At 43.3% G+C, this 27,399-nt stretch overlaps 1 long non-coding RNA gene across 1 annotated transcript in view; it reads left to right on the forward strand.

The window, feature by feature from the left end:
• Nucleotides 1-27,399, forward strand: part of LOC310988711 — a 531,702-nt gene that overhangs the window by 90,842 nt on the left and 413,461 nt on the right. Inside the window, exon 2 of the long non-coding RNA XR_014595499.1 lies at nucleotides 22,535-22,875. This is a non-coding gene — a long non-coding RNA (uncharacterized lncRNA). The remainder of the gene's footprint in view (nucleotides 1-22,534; nucleotides 22,876-27,399) is intronic.

Consider the following 27,399-nt stretch of genomic DNA (forward strand, 5'->3'; position numbering starts at 1 on the left):
GCAATAATTCTTATAGTGCTGTTACCATGGTGAACTTATGAGGTTTATGCTATGTTGTGGGATGTGTGCAATATGTTATGGAATATGTGCTTTGTTATGGGATATGTGCAATGCTGTTGGATTAATATGGCTGAGGTGTATTGTTCTTTTGTTTTTTGTTTTTGTCATTGTGGCCATTAAGACATTTATGGAGCAGCTACAGTGTCCAAGACAAATTTCCCTGACTGGGACAATAAAGTTTATCGTATCGTATCGTATACTGAAGTTAAACTCACTCACCCATAAAACACGTGCTAACCGCTGGGCAAAATCCCCATTGAGTTCTTGGTGAAGCGGTTAGCGAGAGACTCGGGTCAAAACCCACTCAGGGCAGACCAGAGTAACATTTAGTCACACATACAACACATAAAATAATGTTGTTGTTTGGGGCCGTTGCTCTCCTGTCATCAGTGCAGCTTTGAAATGTCCCGTTTTTGTTTTGTTTTTTGTGGGCTTGCAGTGGGCCCTCTACGTCGCCGGGCCAGCCCGTGCATTATTATGGGCTAGACTGTGCAGCCTCTGCAGGCCTGTGATGTGGGATGGGATGTGCTTTCTCTCTCTGTGTGTTTCTGTTGTTCTTCCACTGAGGTGAGGGACAAACTGATGATGTAACAGGAAGTTCGTCAACATGAATAACAAACAACTGGGCAACTTTGACTTGAGCAAAATGAATTGTGAAAGTCAGTTTCCTCTTTCCCGGAGCAAAACATTTCTTTCACTGTGTTTGGTGCCAGTTGCACTTTACTGTATGGCCGACCAGGGGCGCAGATGGGATCTTTGAGCTGGGGGGGGATGGGTCTCTGGCCTTTAACTGGTGCTAGTTACTTTTGTAATTTGGGCAAATGCTTTGTTGCACTAAAAGGCCATTTGGGGATTCCTATTTTAAATCTTCGATAAACAACAATGAACATTGGTAGCCATATGATTGAACTGTTATCTGTAGCCTTAAGCCAATCACCCACTGAAACTTAATGCCTTCTGCAAAACATGTTTTATTTAAACAATTTGCCGATCTCAGCATAGAAATTCTAAAATTAGCCTATGACAAAACAGCAAAGAACTTATGTGCAAATAATAATAATAAAATGAAATTGCAATGATTCACACTTCTCTTAGTGTGTCGTCATATATAAGCTACCTATGACTATGAACATGTGTGACCATGTGTATGAACATGGAAACGTAAACACTTGAACATTACGAAACAACACAAAACAGGAAAACGTTACTCCATTAGTGAGTCAGTCAGTGATGTGTTCACTGACACATACAGTGTGTGTTAAAAGGACTCCAAGTAGAAACTTACCCCTCACTCTGATCTGAAACTCGACGTCTTCTGGTGAGTTTTGGACGCCGAGCCTGTAGCGTCCTGCGTCAGAGCGCCTCAGCTCCGTGATGACCACGTGTAAAACGTTGTTGTCGTATCTGATGGTGTATCTGTCGCTCTGAGCTCGTCTTTCATTGGTCTGGATCAGCAGGTCGTCGCCTGTGCAGTTGTTCCTACAGAAGAACTTCATGCTTCTTCCAGCTGCTGCGACTGTGAAGTTGGTTCTGAAATCTTCTCCTTCGTTTTTTGTAAAAGTCTTCATTGTGTTTGCATGATGCAGCGCTGCAGGAAGAAGAGTCAGTTCATCAGGCTCCTTCACATCCACTCAGGAACTCATGTTTGTGTCAGACTTTAAAGGTCCCTTATTATGGCAGCAAAACACTGTTTTAAACAAGCTGGATGTCTCAAAAACAAGCTTTTGAAATTGTGAATATACAGACAGCTGATGAATTACCTGACCAAAATCAATTGGCAATATTAATAATCGATAAATTGGCTCAGTTCAGTTTTATTTTGCCTGGTTCTGATGACAAACTGAACAACTTCACTGTTTGCACATTTGATTTCCAAAAACCAATCTGTACAGCTATGTCAAATTTTACTGATCAATGTCCTGTTTGTGTGAGAAAATTATCCACATTCATCAATAGTTAGGGCCACGGGGCAAGAACACCGGGCACTGGCCCCTACAGCTATGACATAGCTGCAGGGACCAGTGCCCGGTGCGAAGTCTTGACTTTAAGATTGTGGGTTTGATTCCCATATTGACAGAGACCGTAAAACCGGCCGTAGCTCCCGTGGCCCTCTCAAAATTTCCCAGAGGAAATTTTCTAGTTAATATAATTGTTGTTTTTTGATGAATCACCTGCAGCTCTGTGACTATCAGACAGATAGAGACGGATCAACAACCCAAAGTGCAGCTGTGAGATTAACATAGATTTATAAAGATGATCAGTGTGTCTGACCTGAGCAGCAGCAGAGGAGCAGAGCGAGGTGGACGTTCATCCTCAACGAGTCCTGATCAGGAGAGATCAATAATCTGCAGGACTGGTCACTCCGGTGTCTCTCTGGTCGATAGACAAACTTAGTTCCTCAGTTTCAGCTTCCACAGAGTGACTCAGAGATGTTGAGGTTTTTATTTCAACACCTTTTTCCTTCCCTTTCACCCACTCGCCATGCACTTCTCTGAAAAAAAGACAACGTCACGGTTTGCAGGGTACACACACACACACGTACACACACATGCACGCACACACGCTAGAGGTAAGATCGGGCCTAAAAAATCCAGCCCGACCCGACCCAGGCCCGCAGGATTAAAGCCCGACCCGGCCCGAACCCGAGCAATTAACTTGATTTGCAGGCCCGAGCCCGAACCAAACCCGAAATTTCATATTTTATTTGTGAGGACTCAGTACGTCCTTAAGAATCTAGCGCGGCACTTTAAGAGAGAGAGAGAGAGAGAGCGCGCAGAGAGAGAGACGGGGAGAGGGAGAGAGAGAGAGCGCAGAGAGAGAGACGGGGAGAGGGAGAGAGAGAGAGAGAGAGAGAGAGAGAGAGAGAGAGAGAGAGAGAGAGAGAGACGGGGAGAGGGAGAGAGAGAGAGCGCAGAGAGAGAGAGAGAGCGCGCAGAGAGACAAAGAAGAGCAATGACGGGGTGGATAATAGACAGACTTGGGCTTAAGATCTTACCTCTCTAAGACAGAGACAGGAAGGAGTTCTTTGAATTGTCATTGCAAGAGTTTAGTACAGTACGTGTTGTTGTGATGAGGCGACTTCTGTTTTTTTGTGGACCACGGTGTCTCGTGGCCAAACTACTCAGTCAGGTCCTCGAAACGCATCAAAGTCGGCGCACTGTGATGTTAGTGTAGCAACATCACAGTGAGTTGTGACAAGATTACTGATTTAATCTCGGTGTTTCCTACACATCATGGCCCACGCCACTAACTCGGCTCTGCCTCTGACACTAACAGGGCATTTTGCAGCACTCATCCAGACATGGAACACAGAATAAGAGGCCAGACAGAGAGCGAAAGAGAGATCTTGATGCGCACTTTCTTAATTACGCAGATAAATACTGCAGGCGGCTCTTTCACGTGCTCAAAGCGTGCTCTGGCTCTGCGCTGCGGCTCCTGTCCTGTTTAGTTAAATAGCAATTACCTTACAGCGCCCTCTCTGTTTTTTTTCCCCTAATTATTTATTTTATAACAAGTATTCCTCAGTTTAGTATCTCCACACATCGTTTATATATTTCTATAAACATATATTAAAAAAAAAGAAGAAAAAAAGTCAGCGAGAGAGAAGCCCGGCCCAACCCGACCCGAACGTAATGGTCTCGGGCTTAAGATCTTACCTCTAACACACGCACACACACACAAACACATGCACACACACACAAGGTTTTCAAATTGTTCAATTAAAAACACAAAAAAATATATGTTTTTTTTTTTTTTTGGTCCAACATTTGGATGCCACTTTACAATATTGCTGCTCTCTGGGTTATTAATTCACACTTTATCATCATGAATCAAAATAGCCTAAGTTATAATATAGTTTTCTCCCACTGATGTAGAGTCAGATCAAATGAATGACTATTACTTATTCACCTCACCAATGCATTCATCTAATTAATTAAAGCAGTACTAAAGAACTTTCAGTTTGGCGGCGCCAGTGGCCCAAAGCAGTAGTGTTTTGCCTGAAGCAAGACTCCATTTCCCATGAGCACTAGCGCGTAGCGCCATAAACATCCTGATCTCCCGGTGCATGGAAATTAACAGAAGACGTCCAAACTACGTTTCTGTTTCCAGCGGATCATTTCACAGTAAACACACATACTGTCAGGACCCTTTAGGTTTGTTTAGTGTTACAGTAGGTTCTGTCCTGTCTTGTTTCTTGTTTATTTCCTGTTTTATTTTGGTGAGCTGTCTGTCATCCCCCTCTCCCTGTTGAGTTTCCTGTCTGTGATTACCCTGATGCCTCTCACCTGTGTGTCATTGTCTCCCCAGCCCTTGTGTTCTTAAGCTGTGCTCTCCCACCCCTCTGTGCCAGATCGTCTCGTCTGTTTCAGTGAGCGTTTCCAGCCTTTACTCCTCGTGATTCCTCGACTTTATTAGCTTTTGACCCAGCATTGTTTGACTACGAGTTTAGCCTAGCGATTTTGATACCTCTGCCTGTGAATTGACTGATCTACTGGTTTTGACCCTGGAATAAACTGACCTCCCCTTTTGCCACTCGTTCGTCTGTGCCTCTGCTTTGTGGGTCCTCCTGCTCTGATCGTTACACATACACAATCATTGCTGCTCCCTCCTCGTCGTGACTCGCTAAAGTTAAAGTGAAACTTAACTGAGAGCAGGGTTCCTGCCATGCTCCTCAAAGCTGCTTAGTGCCAGTGAAGGTGATACAGACCATAATGATACAGACCCCCTCAGGCCATGACAGATGTGTCATTCAACCTGTTGTAAGTCGATGTACCATCACAAAAGTTATGAAAATATTATATGAAGGTTGAAAAGTTCCTTACTGTTGGTTTAAACAAGCATTATTATTAACAAACTGGATATAAAACATTCATGAATCAATTCATTAGATTAGTGTAATGGTGAAGTAGCAGCACTAATTCAGATGTTTGTGTGTGTCTGAATTTGACTTATAGCTACACCACTCACACAAAGTTAGAGATGTTCGACTTTGGGGTGAACTTGATGGAGTTGATGCTCCAGTGATATTATAGTATCATAAAAGCAGAGGTAAGGAATGGTGATGTATTGAATCCAAAGCTAACAACAGTGGTGGGTACACACCACAACAACACATGACCATATGTCAACGAGTTGTCATGTGACCAGACAGAGGACGTCCACCATTTTTTTCTTCCACTTGTGAAGCAACAGAAGAACAAAACCAGTTCTGTTGCTCATGAACCAGAGGACGAGAGAGACGAGAGTCGTCAGGTCCCTGAAACAAAAAGCATGAAAAACAGATGTAGCCTACTGTACGTGGTGGGAAACAGCTGGACGGAGGAAACGGTGAGCAGAGTTTGTTCAGCTCTGGTCGGTGGAAAAGGTTCAGTGTTAGAGTTGATCATTTATTATGAATGAATGATGCATGGATCAAATAACTACAGTTGTTGTGTTGTACTTTATTATTATGATTATTAGTAGTAGTATTAGCTGTAGTAGTAGTTGTGTCCACAGTCTGCTCCTGTTGCTCTGTGTTTGTTGGAAAGGTTCAAGGTTCAAGGTTTTTATTTGTGTCCCCGTAGTAAGGCAATTATTGTTGCAGCAAGTAAAAAGAACACAGATACAAGACACACAATTAAAAAAGGGGGGGGGGGGGGGGTAAAATACAGTGTGTTGAAAAAGAAAGTTATCAACCAGAAAAGAATAGCTCCCTGGTACAGCCCAAACCTGCGCGCTCTGAAACAGAAGACCAGACAGCTGGAAAGGAAAACACATTCCAGCCAACATGAGGAAGACCGTCAAGCCTGGAAGGATAGTTTATTAATATATAAAAAAGAACTCCGTAATGCTAGAAGCAATTACTATTCATCTTTAATAGAAAAGAATAAGAACAACCCCAGGTTCCTTTTCAACACTGTGGCCAGGCTGACCAAGAACCATAGTGTCGTTGAGCCATCCATCCCTCCAGCTCTCAGCAGTAACGACTTCCTAACTTTCTTTACCGAAAAGATAGTTAATATTAGAACGAAGATTGCCAGTAATGGAGCACAGATTACGGTACCCATAGAAGCACCTCCCAGACTTGGTACACACTTGGACAGCTTCTCTCCCATCGACCTGTCAGACTTAACTTCTGCAATTACTTCTTCCAAGTCAGCCACATGTCTGCTGGATCCAGTCCCGACAAGACTACTTAAGGATGTCTTCCCCTTAATTAACATTTCTTTTCTGAACCAAATCAATCTTTCCTTAGCCACAGGCTACGTGCCACAGGCCTTCAAGGTGGCTGTCATTAACCCTTTACTTAAAAAACCTTCTCTTGACCCAGATGTCCTCGCCGACTATCGGCCTATATCCAACCTTCCTTACATCTCTAAGATCCTTGAGAAGATTGTCCTGGAGCAGCTACATGAACATCTGCACAGCAACGAGCTCTTTGAAGCTTTCCAATCTGGATTCAGAGAACACCATAGCACTGAAACAGCACTTGTCAAAGTCTCTAATGATCTTCTTATAGCTTCAGACAGAGGTCTCGTCTCTGTTCTTGTACTTTTGGACCTCAGTGCTGCATTCGACACCATCGACCACAGCATCCTGCTGCAGAGACTAGATCATGTAATAGGGATTAAAGGGCCCGCCCTGAAATGGTTTAAGTCATACTTATCTGACAGGTTTCAATTTGTTAATGTTAATAACGACCATTCAGAGTATAGCAGAGTTACGTATGGTGTACCGCAGGGTTCAGTCTTAGGGCCAATCCTCTTCATTCTTTACATGCTCCCATTAGGTGGCATCATCCGGAAGCACTCAATCAATTTTCACTGTTATGCGGATGATACGCAACTCTACTTGTCCATGGAGCCAGATGACAGAAGCCGGCTCATCAATCTGCAAGACTGTCTGAAAGACATTAGATCCTGGATGTCCTCTAACTTCTTGCTACTAAATTCAGATAAAACTGAGGTCATTGTGTTTGGACCTAAACATCTCAGGGACACGTTCTCTAATCAGATCGCTACTCTAGATGGCATCACCCTGACCCCGAGTACAACTGCGAGGAACCTTGGAGTCATTTTTGACCGGGACCTTTCCTTCAGCTCCCACATAAAACACGTGACTAGGACCGCCTTCTTCACTATCACTATCACTATCACTAAGATTAGGAATATTCTCTCCCAGAGTGATGCTGAGAAACTAGTGCATGCATTTATCACTTCTAGGCTAGACTACTGCAACTCTCTCCTGTCAGGATGTCCGAAAAACTCTCTAAAGAGTCTCCAGCTGGTCCAGAATGCCGCAGCGAGGGTTTTGACAGGAGTTAGGAAGAGAGAGCACATCTCTCCCACCTTAGCTTCTCTCCACTGGCTTCCTGTAGGATTTAGAATAGACTTCAAAATCCTTCTGCTGACTTATAAGGCTCTTAATGATAAAGCTCCAACCTATCTGAAAGAACTAATCATTCCTTACTGTCCTACCAGAGCACTCCGCTCCCAGAACGCAGGTCTGTTAGTGACTCCCAGTATCTCTAAAAACAGACTGGGAGGTAGAGCCTTCAGTTACCGGGCTCCTTTACTGTGGAACCAGCTCTCTCCATGGGTCAAAGAGGCAGACACTCTAACTACATTTAAGTCTAGACTTAAGACCTTCCTTTATGACAGGGCTTTTAGTTAGGGCTGGTTCAGGTAGCTCTGAACCATTTTATAACTACGCTGCTATAGGCTTAGACTGCTGGGAACACATCTGGTTACACAGAGCCCTCTCCATTCCTCTCCTCTTCTCCTCTCTTCTCTCCTCTCCCCACCTCTCTTCTCCTCTCCTCTCCTCTCCTCCCCTCTCCTCTCCTCTCCTCTCCTCTCCTCTCCTTCCCTCTCTCCTTTCTCCTCTCTTCTCTTCTCCTCTCCTCTCCTCTCCTCTCCTCAGTATATTTTTGAACTGTCATTTTCTGTTGTACTTTGTAGTTTGGCCTTGGTGTCTCTCACTCTCTCTGTGTTTCCGCAGATCCACCGGAGCTCCATCTCTCTGCACCAGCCGCCGCCTGCATCGCCCCCCCTCCCACCCCTTCCCCTGCCGTTAGACCGGCCTCCCCTCCCTTCCCATGGACCAGTCTACCACCCAGTCCTCCCATCGAGCTGGCCAGCCCCCCCCCCCCCCCCCCCCCCTCAGCAGAGACTGCCTTCATCAACTCCTGCTAACATTTCCATATTTCGCACATTCTGCGACAAACTGTAAACTGTTTTCTTGTCTGTAACAACATCTATTGCACGTCTGTCCGTCCTGGGTGAGGGATCCCTCCTCTGTTGCTCACCCTGAGGTTTCTCAGATTTTTCCCTGTTAAAAGGGTTTTCCATGGAGTTTTTCCTCAGTCGATGTGAGGGTCTAAGGACAGAGGATGTTGTTACGATGCCATGTGAAGCCCTTTGAGACAAACTGTTTGTAAAAACGGGCTATACAAATAAAATTGCCTTGCCTTGCCTGCCTTGCCTTGAAACAACAACAGTGGCACGACTAAATAAATGTGTGAAAATGGTAAGATGGAGTGATTGGGCGCGTTCTACTATTTCAGGCTGTTTTTACTTTTGTGAAGTAATTTTAAATACATTGGAAATTGTGTGCAAATATTCATCAGCACATTGCTGATCATACTTTGATATCAGTCACCATGATGCAATCAGTGTAACTGCAGTGACTGTCTGTTTGACCTGATTCGTATTAAAGCAGAAGTAAACTAAACTGTTTCCATGACATGACTTCTCTTCTTCCTTTTCTCAGTCATGGATGAAGATGATCCTGCTGACTTGGGAGCACAACCTTCACGTCAAAAGTGTAAGTTTACTGTCGCCTGTCAACACTGCTACTCTCACACCTGAATGTAATTTCGCTGGCATGGTGTAAAAGAGTGACCAGTTGATCAAACCACCAGACAACACCGAGAGGGCGGTCAAACAAATTGAACTGACCAACAAACAACTCAAGCTGATGCTGCTTCGGCAAAAAGAAACAGAACTGAAGATAAAGGTCCTGTTTAAAGGGACAATGAGGAGTTTTGGAAAAGCGAAGTGTCTTCACACTACATTTATGAGCCTCCGCACCGTGAAATTCTTTGACCGGCGCAAGACAGACTCATGTTTTCATTCATCAAGAATTAAAGTCAGAGGTTGGAAGACGATCACATACCGTCGTAGTTCCCACCATAAACGGAGATTCGGCGGCGTTATTCTCATGACTCGCCACGAAACCGAAAGTAAAGAAACGCTGGTCGGCTCACCCAGCATTTCCACCACCACTCATAATAACAAAATAACCATAGAGACAAAACCATAGATTTATCTAAAATGGACCATTAACAAGTGGTAACGTAGATTCATCCACATTATATCAGACTTTTTTATAACCAAATAGAAACTCCTCGTTGTCCCTTTAATTAGTTGCCACATTATTTGAAATATCTTTGTTTTGTTGGAATTGAGTGAAGATGTTTGGACTCTGCATTCCTGTTGTCTTTGTACAACTACTAATGTATGTTGGATGTTTTGGTTCACACAAGTTTCTATGTTTGGTGAAGGTAGGTCTGTATTTGTTACTCTTATTTACGAGAGTTTCAGGAAGTATGGCCAAACACTATTTTGCTACACTTTAATTTTCTTCAATTACTCCACTTTGTTAAAGGGACATTGTGTAGCTTCTCGCTCGGGGAGAGACGACCAAGGTGGCATCTGTGAAAACCCCACCCTGGACCTTAAAGTATGAACTAGCAGTAAACTGGACACAATGTCAGTGTTCATACAGTATTTATAATATTGGAGGGAGTGGAGCGTCTGAATCAGCTTCCTGTGCCATTTGATTATGACTTTGTGGAAATGACAGAAATGTACAGTTTGTGACTTAAGAGAAACGTAGAGGGGAGGAGATTATTATTTTTCTCCGTCATTTAGAGAAAAGAGAAGTTTAACAGCGAAGAAGGAAAGAGCAGTGTGAAACAGTGTGAAACCATCAGAGCTTCAAACATGAAAGTTTATCACTCTTGGATCTTCTTCTGTCTCAGTGAGTATATCCACTTTATGTTGTAGTTTTTCTTAATGATGATACCAATAATTAATAACAATGAACAGTTAGTGTGAATGTGTCTCGTAGTAGGATTTATTAGTCTTAACTGGGTGTACCTAAATAAACTGACAGTTAAAGGGACAACGAGGAGTTTGTATTTGGTTATAAAAAAGTCTCATATTAATGTGGATCTACGTGGTACCTGGTAATGGGTCTATTCTCAATAAATATATCGTTTTATCTTTATCGTTATTTTGCTCGCCCAGCATTTCCTACTTTCGGTTTCGCGGACGCTGCCCGGCGGGTTCATGGGAATAACGCAGCCGGATCGCTGTTTATGGTCGGAACGACGACGGTATCTGATCGTCTTAAAACCTCTGACTTTCATTCTTGATGAATGAAAACATTCTTGGCAAATTTTTGCTTTCGTCCGTCTTGCGCCTGTAAAGGAACATGTTGATGTTAAGGCAAGGCAAGGCAAGGCAAGGCATCTTTATTTATATAGCGCATTTCATACCAAGGCAACTCAATGTGCTTTACATAAAGACAAAACATTTTTAAAAAAAGAAGCATAAGACAGAATAAAAACAAACAAAACACTAAAAACAGCTTAAGACAGAATAAAAACAAACAAAACACTAAAAACAGAGTTAAAAGCAAGAGCAAATAAAAGATAAAGTTTTAAGTTCTCAGCTATAAGCACATGAAAAGAGAAATGTTTTTAACCTGGATTTAAAAGTGCTCACAGTTGGGGCTGATCTCAGTTCTGCTGGTAGTTTGTTCCACTTGTGAGCAGCATAACAGCTAAATGCTGCTTCACCATGTCTGGTCTGAACTCTGAGCTCCACTATCTGACCTGAGTCAGTAGATCTCAGAGCTCTACTGGGTTTATACTCTACTAACATGTCATTCATATATTCTGGACCTAAACCATTCAGTGATTTGTAAACCAGTAGCAGAACTTTAAAATCTATTCTGTAGCTGACTGGGAGCCAATGTAAGGTCTTAAGAACCGGGGTGATGTGATCTGATCTCTTTGTTCTGGTTAAAACTCGAGCTGCAGCGTTCTGAATGAGCTGCAGCTGTTTGATACGTTTTTGGGGGAGACCAGTCAGAAGACCGTTACAGTAGTCTAGTCTACTGGAGATAAAAGCATGAATCAGCTTCTCCTGATCAGTTTGGGACATAAAACCCTTAATTCTGGATATGTTCTTAAGTTGATAAAAGGCTGATTTGGTGACTGATTTGATATGGCTGTTGAAGGTCAGATCTGAGTCTATCAGCACGCCAAGGTTTCGGACTTGGTCTTTAGTTTCTAAAGACAGTGACTCAAGGTGTTTACTGACAGCAACCCTCTTCTCTTTATTTCCAAAAACAATGACCTCAGTTTTTTCTTGATTTAACTGAAGGAAATTTTGGCTCATCCAATTTTTGACTTGCTCTAAACAGTGACATAATGACTCTATTGGACTGCAGTCATCTGGAGACAGTGCAAGATATATCTGTGTGTCATCTGCATAACTATGATAGTTGACATTAGAGTTCTGTAGAATTTGACCCAAAGGCAGCATATACAGGTTAAACAGAAGGGGTCCAAGGACTGACCCCTGAGGAACTCCACATGTCATAGCCACTCGATCGGATTGATAACTACCAATGGTCACAAAATAACTCCGTTCCTCTAAGTAGGACCTGAACCATTTTAGGACTGTCCCGCTGAGTCCTGCCCAGGTTTCCAACCTGTCCAGCAGTATACTGTGATCCACAGTGTCAAACGCAGCACTGAGATCCAACATGACCAGAACTGACACCTTGCCTGAGTCAGTGTTCAGCCTTATGTCATTTAACACTCTAATCAGAGCTGTTTCTGTACTGTGGTGAGGTCGGAAGCCTGATTGAAATTTGTCAAAGAGTCCACTGGAGTTCAAGAAGTTGCTGAGTTGATTAAAAACCACTTTCTCAATGATCTTGGCTATAAAGGGAAGATTTGAGATGGGTCTGTAATTGGTTAAAATGGTAGTATCCAATGTTCTCTTTTTTAAGAGTGGCTTGATGGCAGCTACTTTCAGGGGTTTAGGAAACGTGCCTGATACGTGCCTGTTAACCCATATTATGCTTTACAAGTGTTGTATAATCATGTTTGTGATTGAACTTCTTTTTACCTTGTGATATGTGGTAAAAAAAAAATTCAGCTAAATAATCTTACCATAAACTCAAAATATATCACAATCGAAAGAAAATAATTTGGTTCGAAAAAAAGGAGCCAACAAAATATGGCCCCTCCGGTGGTTCTGCCTCGTCTCACCACCAGGACTCTTTTATGGGAGTCTCTCTGGCTCTTAACCTTTAACCTGTCCTGAGTGGACTCTCTGGTGTACCTCTCACTGCTGCCATCAAAGGGATTAACTAAGTAGCCTACCACATATCACAAGGTAAAGAGAAGTTCAATCACAAACATGATTATACAACAGAAAATTTTCCATTACACGCCGGTCCAAGAATTTCACCGTGCAAGCGGAGGCTCACGGGAAATGTAGTGTGAAAACACTTTGCTTTCCAAAACTCATTGTCCCTTTAAAGCAAAACTATGCAACTTGGCCGGAAATAGCTCGCTCCTTCGTTGGTTTCTCTTTTTTTCCCTCTCCGGGGCTCCCCCACAGTTCTGGGAGGCACATGTCACTGTCGTAAAAAAAAAACTCGCCGCCCCACCTCCTCCACACCCTCCCTACACGTGCTTGTGTTTACTGCTGAAGGTAGAGAGCGGTGTTTGCTAAGCACGGAGCTAATGCTAACACGGAGCTAACGCTAACACGGCCACACACAGACAAAGACACAAAGACACAGACATACACACACATGAATAAAGGTTCCAAAACGCGAAGGCGTGTGTGTGTGTGTCATGATGTATTACATTATCTTATAAAAGATCCATGGTGTCTGTGTGTCCGTGTTAGCATTAGCTCCGTGTTAGCCACAAGCCGAACTTCATACAAACATGTTTCCATGGTTTCCTCCGACTTTCCGAACTCAAACCAATCACGATTCATGACATGCATGACGTCATCTGCGTCCTTATCTCGTACTGCCGTAAGGCAGTTTCTCGCGATAGTTCTATCCATTGATGAGATTTACACCGAGACGGAGGACTGATCTTGCAAGTGCGGTTTTCAGCCAGTGGGGGGGGTGAGCGCATTGGCCTAGACCCCATTCACCTCATAACAGGTCACTCTACCATCACAGTGACTCTGAGCCACAATAATTACAGCCCAAATCCTGCATAGTTCTGCTTTAAAGTTAATTGGTTTTCTACAGACATTTTATGTTATGTACATTAACTTCACACATATTGGCAGCTAAATAAATCAGTGAAAGTTAAAGCAGAAGTAAGGTGAATGTTTGTGTTAATATAAGTCTTAAATAGTTGTATCTTCCGACAGCAATCACTTCTATAGAGTGTTTGGTCTGAAACACGGGTCTGTCAGTCACTCTGCTCTGCTCTGAGCCCAGGAGAAAACTTTCCTTGTATCCTACAACCTTTATCCAATGAGGAGAGAGAACGGCATAAAGGGGCGGTCCTCTCTGTGTGTGCAGCCAAGGGATGCGCCTGAATGTGGTGACGTAGGGACGAGGGCGGGGACTGCTAACTCCATCTGCTGACAGGAAGTTAGACAAAACCACCGGATCGCTGACTTCTGCTTTAATAATGATTTAGCAGCATCCAGTGCTTTACAGAGACTTGTACAATACATTAAAACACAACAGAAATTTGACATCAAAACAGCATTTAGAAACTAATTTGAGTTATTAGAAATATTTAATGCCTTAGAACAGGTTGGCCTGAGGGGCCCAGACATTCGGTATTGTTGAGTTGATCAGTAATATACAGTAATATACAAGACATCAATGTTGCATCAGAGCATAAGAAGTGTTTAACTGCACCAGCTTCTCAGGGAGGAGCTGCGGTATTTTATCTCCTTCACACACAGCGGTTGTGAAATTCTCCTGATATGCTCACACTCTGTTGATGTCTCGTGCAGCGCTGCAGGATGTTCACATCGGGCTTGTTGATGCACAGCGACGCGTCCGTACAGGAACTGAACGAGGAAACATCACAGTTCCATGTGGATTTTTCTTGGGTGGATGGAAGAAGTTGTTCTGTAAGGACGAATGCAGAGAGGAAGACGTTCTTGTCGAAACAAGAGGCAGCAGGAATCAGGCTGGCAGATACGAGATTGAATATGAAGAAGGATTCTTTCCACTGTATTTAACATTTCTCCATCTGACCATCAGAGAGCTACGTCCCTCTGACTCAGGCCAGTACCGGTGTGGTCTGGTTCGCTCTTTTCCTCTTCAGGATGGATACGAGGAGTTTGAGATCCGAGTCACAGGCGGTAAGTTTAAAGGAGACATATCATGTAAACATCTCTCTCTGAGGCTCTTTAACATTTATCTGGGTGTTTGTCTTCTGGCCCCAAAATGTGATAATTGACAATAAATCAGTGATGTTCAGGCTCCTGAGGTTAAATCCATGTGGTTTTTTTGTCTGACAATGATGTCTTTAGTTTTCTAATTAGCATAATCCCACCCCTACCTGTGAGTACAGGTAGAGCACTGGAATAAGAGAGTAAGGACAGCATTGGTCCAATGGAAGCGCCTCCTGGTGGAGGAATATGGGTATTGCAAAAGCGCCCAAGAACTGACATCTCTGCATTGTTGGTGAATGAGCAGTGTGGTATTTTCAATAATTTAAGGACATTTATAGATCACCCACGTTAATAGCATCATTGAGGATCCTTTACAGATAAACATTAACACATAGGAGAGTAAAAAAAAAATACAAAAAAACTGTTGTCTACATGAATGTTTCAATCTACATTTTGTAATAAACTAATTATAAGTATAATCTGATATGACCAAGACACCTAAAAACAAAAACACGGCCGTTTTCATCAATTTACCAGCAAGTGGGCAACACACATACATTGGGTTTTCTGGGCGCTTTTGCAACACCCATATCCTGCCACTAGGGTCGCAAAACCCTTAAACCCTTAAACCCTTAAACCCTTAAACCCTTACCACGGGAGTCAATGGTGGTGTCCTTACTCTCTTTTCCAGCGCTCTACGTACAGGTAGCTGTAGAGGGGGCGGGGCCTGGTGAGCAGTGGCTCATTTGCATTTAAAGGGACAGACACTGAAACCAGCTGTTCTGAACAGAGAGAGCTGTGATGTTTGATCCTGGTGGGATTTGGACCGAAGCAGAACAGACATGACTTTTTAAAATCTGTTTTAATCTGTGGAAAAGGAGCAGAATATGTCTCGGTTATGTCATGTCTCCACAGCTTCTTCTGGTTCTAATAAGTTGGTATCTGAAAACAGCCGATGCTGCTTCGTTACATCTATGTGAACAGTGAGGTAGATTCACTGTCCGGTTTTTACCAGGCTCGTAAAGGTTCACGTGTTAACCTGAGGATAAATGACCCAAACACACTCACTGTCTGATGGTTTGTTCACAGCTCCAACAGCTTCACCACAGACCACAGGAGGCTCCGCCCCTTCATCACCTGAAGGTTCAGGTGAGTTTCATGTTCAAAGATTGAGTCGATGCCCAATTTCAATCCGACCCCTCACGGACTCACTGACTTAGAGGCGCGTTCACGGGAAGTCCGTGAGTGTGTGAGGGCTGTTCCACTGTCAGATCATCAAGTCAGTGAGTCAGTGAATGAGACCTTACTGACCCTTACCGTAGGTCAGCACCGATGCTGACTTACGGTAGGGAAATTACCCACAGTTCATAGCGTTGTGAACGCGAGTGTTAAAAAAAAAAAAAGTAAATTAACACACCTGGACAGAGAGAGCTCCGCCGGTCTCTTTATTGTTAATGGACAGGAGCAACATCAAAAAAGAAAGAAAGAAAAAAAAGAAGTTTACTGTCAGTATTAACGTGCAGTTTGTGATTATTGATGATGATTTGATCAGATCTGATCCAGGAACATTTAGTTTTGAGTCGGCCTCCCTCACACACGGTAAATTATCGGTCCAAGACCAGAGTCAACAACGTTTTGTTGTCAAGGTAACGTGTGGTGAGAGTGGGTAAGTGCTGTTCCATTCATGTTTACAGCATCTGGACCCTCACACACTCTCACACTCATTCTAAAAACCTGACGTGTTAAAAAGTTTGTGCTGCTGATTTTCACGAGTGTGAACATAAAGACTCAGTAGAAGAAGCAGTTAGTCACATGCTGACACAGTTTAATGTGAATGTTAAGGATGTATTGATCTGACTGTCTGATGGTTTGTTCACAGCTCCAACAGCTTCACCAAAGACCACAGGAGGCTCCGCCCCTTCATCACCTGAAGGTTCAGGTGAGTTTCATGTTCAAAGATTGAGTCGATGCCCAATTTCAATCCGACCCCTCACGGACTCACTGACTTAGAGGCGTGTTCACGGGAAGTCCGTGAGTGTGTGAGTTCTGTTCCATGTCAGATCATCAAGTCAGTGAGTCAGTGAATGAGCCCTTACTGCCCCCTTACCGTAAGTCAGCACCGATGCTGACTTACGGTAGGGGAATTACCCACAGTTCATAGCGTTGTGAACGCGAGTGTTAAAAAAAAAAAGAAGTAAATTAACACACCTGGGGCCTCATTTATCAAAGAGGGTGTAAAACTGCTACTAAATATTTGCGTACGGCGAAAAGACGAAAATGGCGTACACCCTAAATATTTACACCTTTTTCAGATCAATCAAACTGTGCGTACGCACAACTCTCCGCAATAAATCACACAGGACTCAAGAATGGTGCACACGTGAACACACCTCTTACTCCGCCCCCGGAACGCCTATATACAACTATATATGGTCAGCACGTGCATATTTAATTAGCCATGTGCGCTCTGTGGCGCAGCAACAAGTGACAACAAAGTGACAATGGAGACAACGGGCGGAGGACGGGAGAAAGAAGCGGAACTTCTCCGCTTCTCCGAAAGCAGATACACGGGCAATAAATCAGTCAGAAAAATGATCTTGCACTTTAATAAGCTACAATAAAAACAAAAACCTCCCAAATCTCAACAAACGGGAGCAGAAAGAAGAAGAATCTTATGTAATCTGCCCCTTTATCCCAGAAAATCTTTTTTTTTTTTTTTCTTTTTACCTAGTTGTTAAAACAATGTAAAGCAGGACGATAGTTACTATTACTTTGCTGCTTTCCACTACACAGTTACAGCTCTACTGGACTCGGTTTAGGTCATTTTCCATTACAGCTGAGTCCTTCACAGTTCCTCCTCAGGGCCGCGTTGTCTCACTCTTTATTCTCTCCTCTCGTCAGCTCCAAACACACGTGCACCTCGTTAACTCAGGTGACAGAATAATAACAGTCTCAGTAGCTGCAGATCAGTGTGCGCTGCTGCCGGTGTGTTTTTAAACTTGGATGGTTTGATCCTTGTCGGACGTCACATATAGCCTAATCAAAAAAGCAAAATCCTCAATCCGCTCTGTTTATCAATTAACATAAAGCCTAGTGTTATTATAGAGCGGGTTGGATTGCCAGCATCAACGGTCCACCACTACCACAATTACTTCAAAAAAATCCTACTGTGCTCTTCTAAATGTACTCCGCTCCTCTCTCCCTCTCACACTGCAGTTCTCTGACTCAGCAACGGTGTCGCCAATTCCTCCTGTTCCTCAAAACAGGCGTAAATCACGGTACGCCAGGGTCAAAATGGGTGTAAATGTCCGCACTTTTCCCCGTCAGGTTTTGGCTTGATAGATCCCAAATTTGGCGGAAAAAGTGCGTACGCACAAAATGAGGGGAAAATGGTGTAAAAAAAAGGTGTATCCACAATGATAAATGAGGCCCCAGGACAGAGAGAGCTCCGCCGGTCTCTTTATTGTTAATGGACAGGAGCAACAACAAAAAAAGAAAGAAAGAAAAAAAAGAAGTTTACTGTCAGTATTAACGTGCAGTTTGTGATTATTGATGATAATTTGATCAGATCTGATCCAGGAACATTTAGTTTTGAGTCGGCCTCCCTCATACACGGTAAATTATCGGTCCAAGACCAGAGTCAACAACGTTTTGTTGTCAAGGTAACGTGTGGTGAGAGTGTGTAAGTGCTGTTCCATTCATGTTTACAGCATCTGGACCCTCACACACTCTCACATTCATTCTAAAAACCTGACATGTTAAAAAGTTTGTGCTGCTGATTTTCAGGAGTGTGAACATAAAGACTCAGTAGAAGAAGCAGTTAGTCACATGCTGACACAGTTTAATGTGAATGTTAAGGATGTATTGATCTGACTGTCTGATGGTTTGTTCACAGCTTCAACAGCTTCACCACAGACCACAGGAGGCTCCGCCCCTTCACCAGCTGCAGGTCCACAACGTCCAGGTGTGTTTCATGTTCAAAGATTGAATCGACTGTGTTTCCTGTAGGTACTGAGAAGAGTTTCCATCTTTTCCTCCTCCTCTGGTCCAGGTTACTTCCTGGTTGTGGGTGTGTGTGTCTCTGTGCTGGTTGTGGTCGTCCTGTTGGCTGTTGTTGTTCTGCTGCTGCTCTACAACCAGAAGATGAAGGACTGTTGTGGTGAGTTACCTTCCAACTGTCTCTGCATCTTTCAATGAAAACTAATGTGAACAATGAAAACATGAAATCTGTTCCACAGGTTCAAGGTGGAGAGGAAACACGGACGACAACAACATGGAGGTGAATTCCTCTAGAATGTCTCTGTTGACTCTCACTGTGACTTTACCGTCTCTGACAAGACTAATACATGTAATGATGCTGAGCTAAACAAACAGGTGAAACTGATCTACATGTTGTTGACTTCTTCAACTCAACTTTATTTATAAACAGCCACAGCTGGAACAAAGTGCTGTACATAGATAATAGAATGCAAGACATAAAACATAAAAACAATATTAAAGGATCATAGGGCAGGATTAATGAGAACGGCCAGTGACGCGACGGCCGCTGCGCGTAACTACAGCAACCAGCGAAGCCACCGGCACGGGAGCGCGCACAGACTCTTCACTGTTTACTTTACTTTTACAGTCTTTCCTATCTGGGGAGGGAGGGAGGGGGGGGGGGGGGGGGTTCTCTCTCTCTCTCTCTCACAGACAGACACACACACACACACACACACACACACACACACACACACACACACACACACACACACACCTGCCTCTTCACTGTGCTGCAGCAGGGGGCTGCTGTCTGTTCCTCTGAGCTCCTCTGCATGGATCTGTATGGGCTCCTACGGGCCGGTACCGAGAATTAACGCGCCGGGTCCGGGTGTCGGACCCAATAGGCTACATCCATGGTCGGACCGCATCTGTCAGGGTCCGCGGGCCCATGAAAACCAATAAACACCGGACATATTCATGATTTCATAAAAATAAAAAAAAAAAAACGGACGCGTCGCGGACACGCCGGCCAGGACGTGAAAAGTGGACGTGTCTGGGCAAAAGAGGACGTTTGTCCACCTGCCTGATAACGTTGTTAAAGTTATAACGTCGGCTTTTAACCGCTAGCTGCGGCTAACGGCTAATAATAAGACAGTAGTGATGAGGGAGAGGGTGTGTAAGTTAGTGACCTGCCTGCTGTGTGCGTGTGTGAAGGGAGGGGGAGAGAGAGTGGCGGCGGGGGGGGGGGGGGGGGGGGGGTTAACAGGGCTTTCAGTTGTGCTGGGTCGTTTGCTGGTAGTAGGCCTAACAGTAATTTGGATCCACCGTGGTTCAGAGCGATTGATATAACGGGGAGTGTCGCCACTCTGTTACTATATCAGTCGCTCTGCCGCGGTTGCCCTCTTCATGTCTCCATTCCATTGATCAATTCGAAGGCAGTTGTGGACGCGCTGACGTCAGGTCCGCCGGCCAGCGCGCGAAATTCACCCCCTGAATTGCAGCGCATTTTGCAGCACAGACCCCGTTCAGGGCAATCGAGAGATACGCGGGTGGGCTCGTTCTTTTTGGTTTTGAACGCTTCCTCACCCATTATTATTTAAAAAACGTAAAACGCATGGGTATTTTCCGGTATTTTCTCACAAATCCTGCCCTACGATCCTTTAAAACAATAACAATGTTAAAACAATAAAAACAATAAAGCACTAAAACAAGAGCAGACGAGTTTCCTCTTCACATGAAGCTCCACTACTCAGTATTTTCTAGTAACTGTTGTAACAGTTGTTAGCTGTGGATATTGTGACAGCTTCACAGACAATTTTCACTTCTGTGTTTTTCTTGGAGCTTTATACTTAGTGTTTTATTTATAGCACTAAATACAAACGAACCATCACAAACCACAGTCATAAATGTAATTTCTCTTCTCTGTGTTCATGACCAGATGATTCAGACGCTCCAAACCCACAACTTCTGCTTCCACACGTCTGTGCTGTTTTTTGGAGCAATTAAACTGAAAATCTTCAGATTCCTTCTTTTAGACCTAAAATGATCGGAAAATACACCCCCGAGTTGAATTCGCCTGGAATTGTCCTTTAACATAAAACATAAAACAATAACAATGTTAAAACAATGAAAACAATAAAGCACTAAAACAAGAGCAGAGTCTCATGCTGGGTTGAAAGTCCAGGAATAAAAATTTGTTTTATAACGAGTTTCCTCTTCACATGAAGCTCCACTACTCAGTATTTCCTAGTAAAATGTTTGTCCATGAGTTTACCTGAACAGTTGTGGACAGTGAACAGTTTGACAGTTTCACAGACAATTTTCACTTTGTGTTTTTCTTGGACCTTTATTCTTAGTATTTTATTTATAGCACTAAATACAAACGAACCATCACAAACCACAGTCATAGATGTCATCTCTCTTCTCTGTGTTCACGACCAGAGGATTCAGATGCTCCAAACCCAAAACTTCTGCTTCACACGTTTTTTTTACCATGAGGTCAATAAAGTTGTTGTTTCCTTTTCCTTCAGTGCATCGACTATGTGAACGTGTCTCCAGCCTCCACATGTGAAGACTCCACCTACCAGAGCCTGGATCCAGCCTCCAGGGACCAGGACCAGATCTACTCCACAATCACTCACACAGACTCTCAGTAAATCAGACACTGTCTGGGTTTAGACCAGGACTGGGTCACTGTTAATGACCATGGTAAGATTTTATTTTTTGTTTTGTATTATATTCTTAATTACTGTATTTAGTAAACTTGTTGCCATAACAGCGAGTAGAATACCATGAGAGGAGACGACCAGAAGCTGAGAACAGATGGAGAGATGTTATAAGAGATATTGTTGTGGATGAAGTGAATCATGGGAATCATTGTTGTGTGTTTCATTGTGTTTTGTTATATTTCTGGTAAAAGTTGCTGTTGGTCAAAAAATGATAAGACGTAACAGTTAAAATCTCAGTTTGTAAAATGCTGAAGTCTTTTCCTCTTTTTGCTTTGATGTGCAGAAATGTTTTTAATTATGATCCACAAAAATGGTTTACTGGTATTTAATTGATGTTTTCCATTTGTAATTCATGTTAAACATATCACATTACACAACTGAACCTGTTGCTTGTATCATTCCAGGGGCCTCATTTATCATTGTGGATTCACCTTTTTTTACGCCATTTTCCCCTCGTTTTGTGCGTACGCACTTTTCTCCGCCAAATTTGGGATCTATCAAGCCAAAACCTGACGGGGAAAAGTGCGGACATTTACACCCATTTTGACCCTGGTGTACCGTGATTTACGCCTTTTTTGAGGAACAGGAGGAATTGGCGACACCGTTGCTGAGTCAGAGAACTGCAGTGTGAGAGGGAGAGAGGAGCGGAGTACATTTAGAAGAGCACAGTAGGATTTTTTGAAGTAGGAATTGTGGTAGTGGTGGACCGTTGATGCTGGCAATCCAACCCGCTCTATAATAACACTAGGCTCTATGTTAATTGATAAACAGAGTGGATTGTGGATTTTGCTTTTTTGATTAGGCTATGTGTGACGTCCGACAAGGATCAAACCATCCAAGTTTAAAAACACACCGGCAGCAGCGCACACTGATCTGCAGCTACTGAGACTGTTATTATTCTGTCACCTGAGTTAACGAGGTGCACGTGTGTTTGGAGCTGACGAGAGGAGAGAATAAAGAGTGAGACAACGCGGCCCTGAGGAGGAACTGTGAAGGACTCAGCTGTAGCCTAATGGAAAATGACCTAAACCGAGTCCAGTAGAGCTGTAACTGTGTAGAAAGGCGTGCAAAGTAATGGTAACTATCGTCCTGCTTCCTACATTGTTTTAACATCTAGGCCTAGTTAAAAAAAAAACAAAAAAAAAAAAAAAGATTTTCTGGGATAAAGGGGCAGATTACATAAGATTCTTCTTCTTTCTGCTCCCTTTTGTTGAGATTTGGGAGGTTTTTGTTTTTATTGTAGCTTATTAAAATGCAAGATCATTTTCTGACTGATTTATTGCCCGTGTATCTGCTTTCGGAGAAGCGGAGAAGTTCCGCTTCTTTCTCCCGTCCTCCGCCCGTTGTCTCCGTTGTCACTTTGTTGTCACTTGTTGCTGCGCCACAGAGAGCACATGGCTAATTAAATATGCACGTGCTGACCATATATAGTTGTATATAGGCGTTCCGGGGGCGGAGTAAGAGGTGTGTTCACGTGTGCACCATTCTTGAGTCCTGTGTGATTTATTGCGGAGAGTTGTGCGTACGCACAGTTTGATTGATCTGAAAAAGGTGTAAATATTTAGGGTGTACGCCATTTTCGTCTTTTCGCCGTACGCAAAACTTTAGTAGCAGTTTTACACCCTCTTTGATAAATGAGGCCCCAGTGTTGTTTTGTTCTGTATGGTGAGATTAAAGCAGTATTAAAGAACTTTCAGTTTTGGTTGAGTTTGGCGGCGCCTGTGGACCAAAGCGGTAGTGTTTTGCCTGAAGGAAGACTCCATTTCCCATGAACACTAGCGTGAAGCCCTGTAAATATCCTGCATTAAAATTAACAGAAGACATCAAAACTAAGTTTCTGTTTCCAGTGGATCATTTCAAAGTGAAAACACAAACATAATCCATTGCTAAAGTGCCGTTTTGCCTGTTCCCTCCTCGTTGTAACTCGCAAAAGTGAAAGTGAAAGTAAAGTGAGGGTTCCTACCATGCTCCCCAAAGCTGCTTAGTGCCAGAGAAAGAGATACAGACCATAATGATACAGACCCCCTCAGACCACGACAGAGGTGTCATTCAACTTGTTGTAAGTCGATGTATCATCACAAAAGTTATGAAAATATTTTATGAAGGTTGAAAAGTTCCTAAGTGCTGGTTTAAGAGCCACAGCTGAATCTGACTGAACATGAAATACTGCTCCATCATCTACTTGTATCATTCCAGTGTTACTTTGCTGAGTGCTGTTGTATTATCAGATCTTTTCTACATGATTTCTAGATTAAAACTCTGTTTAACTGTGTTTTTCTGACTCATTATGAACTATGTGTCAAAACAGAAGCATCACAGTTGATGCAGCAGCTTCTCATCTAACCCTGGCACTGGCGTTACCCATAATGCAACACAAGCAGCCTCTGGCTATGAGGACAGACTCACTTCTTCCTCTCAGAGCTTTGACTAACTTCTTGTGTGAGACTGGTCCGACTCCTCACGGCTGCGTCGCGTGATGCAGAACAGACGGAGAAAGGAAAAGTCACATGTATGGTGGTTATTTGCTGCCATAAAACAAGAGCATATTATATTGATTTGAGAGCATGATTTTTTGATTTCACGTTCAGATTTTGGGATATTGTCTGTCAAAACTCTGCTCTTGCATTCAAATTTGTCCTGCTCGTGTTCAAACTGTGTGCTCGCACTCGGTTATAGCTGCTTGCACAGATTTCCTGCGCTCAAGATCGAGCTCTTCTTGCGCTGAGGAAAGTTCTGCTCTCGGATTTCTGCTCTGCTCAAGGATTTTCTATCAACTGTCAACCAATTGAAGGCCGGCTACTGTTGACCAATCAGATTATCCCTGCTTCTTTGTGGGTGCGTTCGCTGTACTTCAAGGAGCGTCGCATACGGGCGGGCACTCCTTCTACCGGGTTTATCTACTTCTGCCCTCCAGGCTGTTAAATGTGGTGGTTCCCTTTATGTTTTCACAACTTTTTGAATAAAATATCAGTTAATCAATACACAAGCGCCCGTGCTTTTCAGTACAATAGCTACATAAACATAAAGTAGTAGTAGTAGTAGTAGCTGATGCCGCCATGGGTGCCTTAGTTTTCTTTTTGAGCGCTCCGTAGGGGCGGGTAGCCGATATGGTCTGTTTGTAAAACTACTTAAGACACCATCATATTTATGTATAAATATTTATAGTTGTCTACCATCTCACAGGACCACAATGGAAACAAGCCTTTTGGCTTTATTGTGTTTTAATCCTTTTGAACACTTGTTTAACGTTGTTCAATAAAGTTTTCAATTCAATTCAATTCAATTAACTGTATATATATATTCTTTTTTTTATGCACTATCATCGGGATATATTTTATATAGTATAAATACTAGTAAATGGATATGATAGTCCAGTGGTTAAGACTTCTATCTTTTATTGTTCATGGGACCGCTGGTTCGCATCCTGGCCCAGCATGATGCTGAGAATGTTGAGGTGCACATTTTTCTACAAATATCCCTTTTAAGACCCCATAAGGTAAAAAGTACACTTTTAAAGTCTGCATGGCCTTGAACCATACATGCGACCGCTTCAATATTTTTTCAAAAAAGTGCCCGTCCGTATGCAACACTCCTTGAAGTACAGCGAACGCACCCACAAAGAAGCAGGGATAATCTGATTGGTCAACAGTAGCCGGCCTTCTATCTGTTGACAGTTGATAGAAAAGCAGAAAGAGCAGAAATCCGAGAGCAGAACTTTCCTCAGCACAAGAAGAAGAGCTCGATCTTGAGCGCAGGAAATCTGCGCAAGCAGCTATAACTGAGTGCGAGCACACAGTTTGAGCACGAGCAGGGCAAATTTGAATGCGAGAGCAGAGTTTTGACAGACAATATCACAAAATCTGAATGTGAAATCAAAAAATAATGCTCTCACATCAACATAATATGCTCTTGATTTATGGCAGCTAATAACCACCATACACATGACGCTGTAGCAGCATCACAGACCCACTGAGCCACTGTGAGCTGGAAAGGTGGAGGTTTCTGCTGTGGACTGGATGAGCTGTGCATTTAGCAGAGGAAGCTCCACCTGGTCACGTGAGCAGTTTCTACCACACACACTCAGACAGACAAATAACCATTCACACTGTGATTGACAGCCGTCTTTGTTCACTGTGAATCACATCAGCCGTGCAGGAAGTGGATCCTCCAGTAGAGACAGGCCGACATCAGAGGAGGAGGGGTCGGTCACGGTGTGCTTCTGATGGGAAGTGGGACAATGTTTGAAGAAGTTACAGGTTCCTGGTCGACCAGAGAGAAGAAGGAGGACGGGCGGCGTCGAACCATCGGCAGCTCCAACATGAAAGTCCAGCACATTTTGATCGGCTGCTTCTTTCTCTGTGAGTATCTCCTCTGGGTTTCTACACAGTTCTTCATTTTCCTCTCTGACACTGGCTCAGGTTCTCGTGAGAACTTCGATGAAACATCTTTAACCAAGCGAGAAACGAGTGGTTCAGACAGGAACCTTTACTTATTTCCTCACTAGAATCTGGTGGAGGCCGTTGGTTTGAACAGTCGTAGCTGCTGAACTGAGCTGAAACACTTTTCTTACATTTCAAAGTGTCGTCTCATCTCCAGAATGACTGTGGGGACAGTTGTCTCTCCATCGGTTACTGGTGAACTAGGCAGATCCCAGTGGGACTGGGCAGGAAGTACTGTGATTGGGCGGCTTATGGTAATGACTGATTTTTCACTTTCAGCAGCACAGAGTGGAAACACTGGTCTCATCGATGCAGAAATCCCAGTTTATCAAGGAACAGAGGGAGGAAACATCAGCGTTGAATGTGTTTTTTCTTCCACTAGAGCGTGGAGGTATGTGTGCAGAGAGGGAGAGTGCAAAAGACAAAAAGACTTTCTCATTAAAACCAATAAGAACAAAGAGGAGAGCGGCAGATACAGCATCATGTTCACTAGACGTTCTGGTGGAGGAGTTCTGGATGTGACCATCACACAGCTCATCAGCTCTGACTCTGGGAGGTACGGCTGTGGACTGGGCAAACCTCAGTCCAAAAACCTGTTTAAAGAGTTTGAGATCATTGTCACAGAAGGTGAGTTTCTCCTGAAGGAGGTGAAAATGTGTCTGAAGATGTTGTTGTCTGTTCTCAAAGCCTCCTGTGAGTTCAAGGAGAACCTGGTTTCTCTCTACCTTCACTCTTGTTTCTCTTCTTGCTTCATCATCATCCGTCCCTTCAGCCTCCACAGCACCGACAGCAGCACAGAGTTCAACAGGAAGCTCCACACGTCCACACTCTTCCACTGAGACGACGGCAGCTGCAGGTTCAGCTCCTTTTACCTGTTGGTTCAGTTTTACATTAGAGACTCAGCAGCGTCAGTTACAGTACAAGTTAAATGAATGTCCTCTTCCTGGATCTAAAATAACATTAGAGCCTCTCTGGCGCCATCTAGTGCTCAGACTGCAGCACGGTGGACAACATGAGCCTAAAAACACAGAAACACTGTTTGGCCTCAGGCTGATGATGTTATTTATAGGAAAAACAAACTGAAACTCCAACAATGAGAGAAATAATAATGATCTGCTGCAGTGCACATGAACAGGAAGTCTGATGTGACAGATATTAGTTTACAATTGTTTGATAATTTGACTAAAACGGTCTGAGCACAAATTAAAACTAGAAAGAGCATTTCCATAAGGAAAATGTGTGTGAATGTCGAAAGCCATTGCTGAAGCCATTCTGACTTTTGCGCTGCCACTCTGCCACAGAGAGCCTGGAGTCATAAGAGTTCTATACTGTGACAAATCAAAGCTTTTTCTATGATAGCTGAAAGTCTTGTCAACATTAAAAAACAAAACAAAAAAACAACAGCAATAATGTCCTGAAGAAGCTGCACTATTTGAATAATAATAATAATCGTTTAAGTAGCACAAAGTATATAGGACTAGTTAGGATGCAAAAAATGTGAAATGTGAGAATAATAATAAAGCAAGATGGCCGACACGAAGAACAACAGCTTTCAGCATTCACCCTAATTATTGTAGTTGGTAACGTTGTCATTGTGCAGCTGTTGGTCCCAGCTTGATGCAGCAGGCTGCCAGGTAAACACAGGTGTAATACCAGACTCAGCCAGCAGGTGTCAGTGTAATCACGCTGTTGTCACTGAACTCTTGACTCCACCTCAGGTGTGCTGCTGTACCTGGGTCC

This window comes from Trachurus trachurus, assembly GCF_905171665.1.
Source record: "Trachurus trachurus genome assembly, chromosome: 7".
Taxonomy (NCBI): domain Eukaryota; kingdom Metazoa; phylum Chordata; class Actinopteri; order Carangiformes; family Carangidae; genus Trachurus; species Trachurus trachurus.